Source organism: Bos indicus, chromosome 3 (assembly GCF_029378745.1).
Source record: "Bos indicus isolate NIAB-ARS_2022 breed Sahiwal x Tharparkar chromosome 3, NIAB-ARS_B.indTharparkar_mat_pri_1.0, whole genome shotgun sequence".
NCBI lineage: Eukaryota > Metazoa > Chordata > Mammalia > Artiodactyla > Bovidae > Bos > Bos indicus.
The window spans coordinates 129,860-139,062 of NC_091762.1; the positions used below are offsets into that span (position 1 = coordinate 129,860).

A 9,203-nucleotide genomic window follows, 5' to 3' on the forward strand; every position below is an offset into this window, starting at 1 on the left:
TATTGGTCCATCCATGTTGCTGCAGACTCCAAGTATTTTAATGATCCACATTCACAACTTTTATTCCAAGAATAAAAATAAAGCAGAAACATTTGTGTTAATTTTTGAAGTTTTATTTTTCAATAATACAAATCTGGTTGGTTGGAGTATAGGGCTTCTGAAGCAGAGGGAAACTTTGAGGGTTGGCTGGTCTTCTTATTAAAGACCCTGCTTATTTCACACCAGAAAGTGATCTTTCACTTTCCTGCTGTGTTATGTTCTCTGACATGTATACTGTGCATGCCCTATATCCAGGAGTTTTCAGAGAGCTGTCAAGAGCTAGGTTTAAAACAACAACAAGTAAATATATTAGGATCTTTCTATAAGAATTTCTAGCACATAATATTTTACGTTTATTTGTTGGGCATTTTCAACTGAGTCATAGAACTATGCTATTTTTCTTTTTTATATTATGAACCCATTTTAAGAAGCTTCAACATTGACAACTCATTTTTATCTAACCTGGCTCTCTCTACAACTTGAAAACAAATTCTCATGCAAGTACATCATATCCATGAAGTTTTTTAAAGACTTTTGAGATTCTACCCATTCCTAATCAGTTATCTAGTGGCCTGATCTTGCTCCTAGTCATTTCTGACATTGGGCAAAGGTGCTCCAGGATGACTTTCAATTCCTACTGGAAAAAAATGACTTTCAATTAACTTGAACAGTGCCAAAGATGTGATCATCGACTTTAAGTGATACTCTCCACTTGCTCACTCTAAGAAAAAAATAATTTCATCAGTAATAGGTGCCCATTGCACACTGTGCTGTGCTTAGTCACTCAGTCATGTCCTACTCTTTGTGACCCCCTGGACTGTAGCCTGCCAGCTACCTCTGTCCATGGCGATTCTCCAGGCAAGAATACTGGAACAGATTGTCATGAGCTCCTCCAAGGGATCTTCCCAACCCAGGGATTGAACCCAGATCCCCCACATTGCAGGTGGATTCTTTACTGTCTGAGCCACCAGGGAAGCCTAGTAATAGGAGCATGACATTAATATGAACCCCATTCTCACACCCTCACTGCTCCAAAGGAAAGTTATTATCAGAATGGTTACATTTCTGATGCATAAGGGGAGACTGGGCAACAAAACAGCTCATAAGTATTGAGCACTTACTGTGTAACCAAGCAGTGTTCCAGTCCTGCCCATATCCTCACAAGACTATTTGCTGGGCTATTAGTATCACCTGATGGATGGTTTGTTGAGCATATGTCCCAGTCCTCATAGTTAGTAAGCAATTCTGAGTCCAGAACACATGCCCATAACAAATATACACTATCAGGTGCTAGAATTAGCCAGAGTTGCAGTTCACATTTTACACGGACAGAGTTGGGAGAGAGAGTTCCTTTGAATAAAAGAAAAGAGATTGATGTGGGGCTTAGGTAAGAGTACTGGTGTTGGACATATGAGAAGCTCCAGATTGCCACTGGCTACACAATGATCAGAGTAGAAAGCTATATTTTTAAGAAATATAGTTGCAGGTCCAATATTTGGTCTTTTAGAATATTCTTTAAATGATACAAGTAAAATGTTGAAATTATCTTCTAAATCATTGCTACCCGAAATTGGCTTTATTGAATAAAGTCACATACAAGAATGGGCTCTATGGGTTCTCAGTGTTGATTTGTATTACATGATGCCTTTGATAGTCTACTGCTAAATATCTAAATTGATTACACAGCCAAAAGATCAGAGAGGAAGAGGAGATATAAATAAGAAAACAAGAAAACTAGAAAAGAGCACAGCAGAGAGTCTGGATAAATCCAGGGAGTTGTAAGTTTTACTCATACTTAAATCTATATATTGTTAAAACAAAATGAAACAAAAAAGCATATAAGGCAAGTGTTATACATTTTAAAGTCTTCAGTGTAGAAAATTCATATATTCAACAAGTTCAGTGGTGAAAATCAGAGGTATCTTTTAGTTCATTTCCTTTCTTACTGCGATATGGCACCAGAGTTTCTTTATGACATTCTTCATCTCCAAGTTTCTCAGCATGTAGATTAGAGGATTGAGCATGGGAACAATGATGGTATAAAAAAGAGCAAACATTTTGTCTTCTGGTAAAGTAGTTGCTGGTCTAACGTTAAATGAAGAATAAAAGAGCAAAAAAGAGGACCACCACAGTGATGTGGGAACTGCAGGTGGAGAGAGCTTTGCAGCGATTCTCTACAGAGTAGGACCTGACAGTGTATAAGATCACAGCGTAGGATATCAACAAGACCACAAAAGTCACCGGGCCCATGAGGCCTGAATTGGCGATGACAAGGAGACTGATTCTGGTGGTGTCAGTGCAGGCCAGTTTCAGCAAAGGATACACATCGCAGAAGTAATGATCTATTTTGTTGGGGCTGCAGTAGTGTAAAAAGATGGCCAGGATAAACTGATGGAAGGAATGCAGGAAGCCCCCAGAGCAGGAAGCAGCGATCATGGCAATGCACTTCTGTCTGGTCATGATCAGAGTGCAGCACAGAGGCTTGCAGATGGCCACATAGCAATCATAGGCCATCCCCGTGAGGATGAAGACCTCGATCCCCGCAAAGAAGTGCGTGGTGAAGAGCTGTGTCATGCAGCCATGGTAACAAGCAATGCTACCAGCACTGCTGCCAGCAAGTCAACAATCAACTTGGGGGTCACAGTGGAAGTGTAACAAAGGTCTGCGAGGGAGAGATGCCTCAGAAAGAAATACATGGGCTGCTTCATAAGTTGACTGGAGGTGATAGAAATCATGACAAGTATGTTTCTGATCAGAATTGCAACAAAGTAAGAACAGTAAAAAACAGAGAATTTCAATTTCCTTTTCTGAGAAAGTCCTAAGGGAATAAATTATGTGATGTTATTCCTTTTTTCCATGACTCAGAGCAGTTTGTAGCCACCTGAAATTAAATAGTTATCAATCTTTATAAATATGTAAATACGATGATGTATATTATTCCTTGTTATGGGCATTTTAAAATAGAAAGCATTCAAAACTTGAAGAAAAAGATTTGATTTTTATTTTAAAAGGTTTTCCTTGCGTTCTTTTTGTCCCTTTCTGGAAAATATTAATTCCTGATAAACAACTTTTATACCTGATTTAAAACTAACACTGTAGAATGCAGCATATTTATGCAACCATTCTATTAGCATGTATTATCAAACATGCCCTGGTAGAATTCAAGAAATGGTACTGTAGAAAAAAATCAGTCATCCCTTTCCTATTCTCACTATTTGTTATTGAGAAAATAGACACAGAAATGAAACCTTGAGAGAAAACTTAAAAAGCACTTATATGTGGATAATGTTATATGTGAGAAATTTCCTTCCATCTATCCTAGGTGGAAATGTGATAAATAGAAAAAATCAACCAATTTGGAATCATGAGGTATATATACATGGCCAAAATCAGCTATATATCTGTTTTACCTAATTTACAAATATGATTAATTTACAAATGTGCTTAATTTACAGATAGATTATTATATTTTATAGTCAAACAAAAGGATAACAAGCAAAGTATAAGATTAGATCAGATCAGTCACTCAGTCGTGTCCGACTCTTTGCGACCCCATGAATTGCAGCACGCCAGGCCTCCCTGTCCATCACCAACTCCCGGAGTTCACTCAGACTCACATCCATCAAGTCAGTGATGCCATCCAGTCATCTCATCCTCTGTCGTCCCCTTCTCCTCCCGCCCCCAATCCCTCCCAGCATCAGAGTCTTTTCCAATGAGTCAGCTCTTAGCATGAGGTGGCCAAAGTACTGGAGTTTCAGCTTTAGCATCATTCCTTCCAAAGAAATCCCAGGGCTGATCTCCTTCAGAATGGACTGGTTGGACCTCCTTGTAGTCCAAGGCACTCTCAAGAGTCTTCTCCAACACCACAGTTCAAAAGCATCAATTCTTCGGCACTCAGCCTCCTTCAACAGTCCAACTCTCACATCCATACATGACCACAGGAAAAACCATAGCCTTGACTAGACGAACCTTTGTTGGCAAAGTAATGTCTCTGCTTTTGAATATGCCATCTGGGTTGGTCATAACTTTCCTTCCAAGGAATAAGCGTCTTTTAATTTCATGGCTGCAGTCACCATCTGTAGTGATTTTGGAGCCCAGAAAAATAAAGTCTGACACTCTTTCCACTGTTTCCCCATCTATTTCCCATGAAGTGGTGGGAACGGATGCCATATCTTCATTTTCTGAATGTTGAGCTTTAAGCCAACTTTTTCACTCTCCTCTTTCACTTTCATCAAGAGGCTTTTGAGTTCCTCTTCACTTTCTGCCATAAGGGTGGTGTCATCTGCATATCTGAGGTTATTGATATTTCTCCCAGCAATCTTGATTCCAGCTTGTGTTTCTTCCAGTCCAGCGTTTCTCATGATGTACTCTGCATATAAGTTAAATAAACAGGGTGACAATATACAGCCTTGATGTACTCCTCTTTCTATTTGGAACCAGTCTGTTGTTCCATGTCCAGTTCTAACTGTTGCTTCCTGACCTGCATACAGATTTCTCAAGAGGCAGGTCAGGTGGTCTGGTATTCCCATCTCTTTCAGAATTTTCCACAGTTTATTGTGATCCACACAATCAAAGGCTTTGGCATAGTCAATAAAGCAGAAATAGATGCTTTTCTGGAAAGTATAATTACCTCTATTTTTTCAAAAGGTATCACCTCAAACTGTAAAAATATTTGTTTTTTACATTCAGTAAGGCATTTGAGGTTAATAGTAGGTTTCACTTGAATTTTAGTCTTATACAGTGTCTTACTCACTTACATAAATTGGCTTCTTTCTAAGCGATGTACTCAGTCTGTTCAACTCTTCCTAATAATCAGTCATCCTGAAAATGTTTGCTCCTTTCTTTTCCTATATCACATGTCTTAATATCTCAGGCTGGCTTTTCTCTCTTCCATTCCTGTTTTTTTTACCTCCTCCTCCTCCTAGTCACTGCTGTAAAGTAATGTAAGACCAGCTCTAATAATATGCTCATAACTATTATGCCTTTGAACAAACCAGTACATTTCCACTGGCAGAAGTTCAAGAGGCATAGACTAGGGAGAACTACTGAGAATTAATCATTCCACTAAATCACACCAAAATTCTCTACCTCAACTATATAAAACACAAGACCTTAGTATTTACAATATTTTATTTCATTTACTCCAAACTTCAGAACCAATGTATTCACAATTTTTTTTCAAATCTGTAATGCTCCTCTCCTTATTTTTCATTTTCAGTGAAATTGTCATTTGAATCTGTGTACATAAAGTAGGGTTTGGAAGAGAAAAACTGCAAATCTATCTAGTGTATGAGAATCATCATCAATGGCCACAAAATGACATTTAAATATGTAACAACGGAATAGTGAAGAGAGGATATTTGTAGTGGTCAAATAAGCCATCTCATTCAACTAACAATTACATTTTAGGCTTTTAAAATAATTCCCAATAATTTAAAAGAATGCTCTATTCTAACTTCTCCCCTAAATTATATTCTTCTGATTTAGTGGGAAACACTGTAAGTTATATATTCAATCACAGATTATTCTTTACTTAATACTTGACTTACTGCATGAATTGATCAATTAACTTATATCATCTCAGCGTTTTTCCCTTATGATTTGTCTAAAATCCTACCTCTGAGATTCTTTATCAGATAGCAGGTCAAATCATATTTGAAAAAGACAATGTAAATGCCATTTTGATAAGTGAGTTTGCAGACTAAAAGTGGAAAATCAATAAAATGATTATGAATTACCAAGAAAATTTTTAAAAAGCTTTTAAAATGCAGATTGTTTTGTCTTACCAATACTTGAATATTTCAGGCAAATTGAAAATTATTTTTAAAATTTTAATCTTGAAAATGCACTCAGTCTAGGCCATTAGAAAGAGAGGGAATATGTGAAAAATACCTATAAATTAATTTGCATTTTAAAATATAAAAACTGTTTAATGCATGACTCAAAACTATAATCTATATTCCTGAACAACTTGAAAGCATTTTCCCTATTTTCAGTTATTTCTATGGAAAATAAGAAAGCGTGACTCATATGTCTACAAGCATCATTTTCATATTTAAAAAAATTAATCATTATATAAACAGAAGATATTCTTTAAAATACTGACCTATTTGGAAAATGAAGCAAAATATTGTCTCCTTCATCTCATTGTACTATTTTCTAACTTGTTGGCATGAGTATGCCACATCCTTTTTTGTATTTCAGTTTAGGCATCAATAAGCAATGGGAGTTAAACTATATATTTAAGGATTTCTGCTGGACCCTAACTCCTTGTCCATGGTTCCGACATAAATTTTTCAGGAGTCAATAGCTGGATGTTGATGACTATTATTTTCCAAACAAATCAGAATAAATTTACAACTCCCCTCCAGGTTATTGTCTCTAATTTCCTTTAAAATTAACTGATCCAGTCTCAGAAAGAAACACAACTCCTCCAGCTTTCCTTTTCCTTGGATCCTTTATAGCCTGATATTTTAAATTCCCTTTCTCCGATCCAGGTATATAGAAGGCTCCATCATCTATAGTTCAAACTTAAGTACTCTTCTCTGGAATCCCTAATGATTCCCTGAAGTAGTGAACCTGGACTAGCAGTTTCAAACGAATCTTTGCTCAGTACTACCACAGTGTACTAAACTCTGTGAAATCTACTACTTCCAGGTAGCGTTCACTAACTACAGCCCACAATGCTATGGTTACTCAAATATTCTAAGTCTTGTGGTTCTTAGAACTATCTACTTTGTTTCGTGTTTTTTTTTTTCTAATTATTACCAGATACTGTTAAGTGCTTTAGCTTATCTCTCTAAAACAATCTTATCTTGGTGAGAGTTAGGGCCAGGGTCTCATTTTCTCCCTAACCTGGACATAATGAAAAACAAAACCAAACAAAATTTATGCCATTCAAATCTATGTTGAATAGTGAATGTTTGACTTTGGAACAGATTATATAAACTTTCTGAGCCATCTTACTTATTTAGTCTCTAAAGAAAGGAAAATAAAACTCATCTCTTTTGGATGTGGGAAAAGTTATTAACCAGTTATCAATTACTATGTGTCAGGAATTGTGCTAGGTGGAAAAAAGACTAAAATCATTTAGGAGACTTTATTGAAATTCTCATTTAGTAATTTAGTTATCCAGTTCTCCCATAATAAGATTGTGACTGGATAATGACAAATTATGAAGGATTTGATAAATTAGATTATACAATGCATTCCTCATTTAATCAATTATATGGCACTGTGTCTCATCATGAATTAAATTATTAATTCTGTTAATTTTCCCATTATATTCTCACTCTATACTTTGATTATTTTAAGTATTCAGTATGCATTTGTCAAATAAATTTTATTTCAATATTTGATAGAATGAAATGAAAATTCACTTTAATTACATGTCATTATCATTATAATTATTTTGTCATGTGTTTAAGAGACATAAAAACATAGAATGCTTATAATAAAATTTACTTCAGAATGATAGAGACTCAGAAAGATCACCTTAGAATTGCTCTATAATTTTGCTAGTATTCTATTAGAAAAAATCATTTGAAGTTCACATAAATCCATCCCTGTAACCTCCCCCCACTTCTCACTCCCTTGGCTTACTGTGGAGACTAGACCCTTAAGAGTAGTCTTATATATTAAAACTCAGTCACTTGCCCTAAAACCCTGGTTGTCTCCAACCTAGGTGGTCTCCAAAATGTATAGAACTAAATCTGACCATGCTCTATTAGCCACTCTTTCATTTATTCTGAATATTCACTCAGATCATCTTCATTAACCTCCTATTTTAATAGACAGGCCTGTCTTGGTCAAATTGTAATAGAATAAGTGGTGTTTTTAAATACAGGAGTGAGAAACTCAAGCTACCAATATGGCACATTCAGGCAATTAATAGAAAGTAAGAGCAGAGTGATTTAACATACTTTGCACTTCTTGAGTTTTTCCTTAACAGATTTTCTGTATCCTTTACTGAAATATAAGTCACTGACTTTCTGCTTTACTAGCTTCCCTTTAACATTCCCAAAGTTATGAAAAAATGTTTATCACTGTCATTTTTATTACTTTATGCAACTGACATAGGAAGGGTAAGTTATCACACATGAGCTGTACAAAAAATATGTAGCCATGAAAGAGATGATAGAGCAATAGTTTCAAAAGTTGACTGTATGAAAATGTGGTTCCAGTTTTAATGATCACTAGCCAAGAAGCAAATGATCATTAAGTTATATTTTAAAAATTCTCAAAACATATTGATCTAGCAACAGTGATTAATTGTGGATTGATTAAAGAAAAGTTAATTCATATCCAACTCACCAGATACTTGGCTTAAATCTCAGGTACATGTAATATTTCACAGTACAATAATGTACATTAACCAGTAAATTCTATGACTATATAGTAATATGTCTCATTATACAAATAATTCTGTAGAAATCTGAAAATAGAACTTACCTGCTTTCTAAGGTAAGGTGTCCAACTTTTTTCTTAAGCAAATTCAAAAGGCTTTTCGTTTTATTTTAATATTTAAGAGAACAAAATGGTGCCATCATTTATGCTGGCAACTATTCTTTATTTCTCTTTAAATAACACATATTACATTCTGTGCTGAACATAAAAGCAAAGACAACACATGGCTCCTAGCTGATTTCTAAACAACTTTACCAGGGAGATATTTAACTTGCAGACATTTATTGCAATATCTCTGTGAGTCTGGAAATTCCCTTTGGGATAATGTGACCAAAGTGAAGTTGAACTTTTCTGAACATTATTCAAAGACCTAAAAATAATTATATTGACCAAGTCATATTTTCCCTATGTGTATATGGAAACTAAGTCCAAATCAGCTTCTATTTTATTATGGGGACAATTGTGAGAAAACTCTAATGACCTGGAAAGAAAGCTCATAATACCCACACCTCAGAAAGAAGAGGCAAAGAAAGAGAAGGAAACTCTGAGTTGCAGGTAAAAGGAAAACACTGATACTGCTTCAATTCAGTTTGTGGAGGGCGCTGGCTATTCCAGCATGCATCTCCTATAGTCTATTAATAATAAAACCACTTTGAAAAGTTACCACAACCTGTTGTCCATTCTTCCTCAATGTCTTTCACTGTTGATTTTTCTGTCCACAGTTCACCCAAATAGCTCCCTTATATACCTCATCCCTG

General features: G+C 35.6%; 1 pseudogene; it reads right to left on the reverse strand.

Annotated features, from left to right (window-relative positions):
* Positions 1 to 1,964: 1,964 nt before the first annotated feature.
* On the reverse strand, positions 1,965 to 2,897 carry LOC109556659 (olfactory receptor 4P4-like; annotated as a pseudogene).
* Positions 2,898 to 9,203: the final 6,306 nt, after the last annotated feature.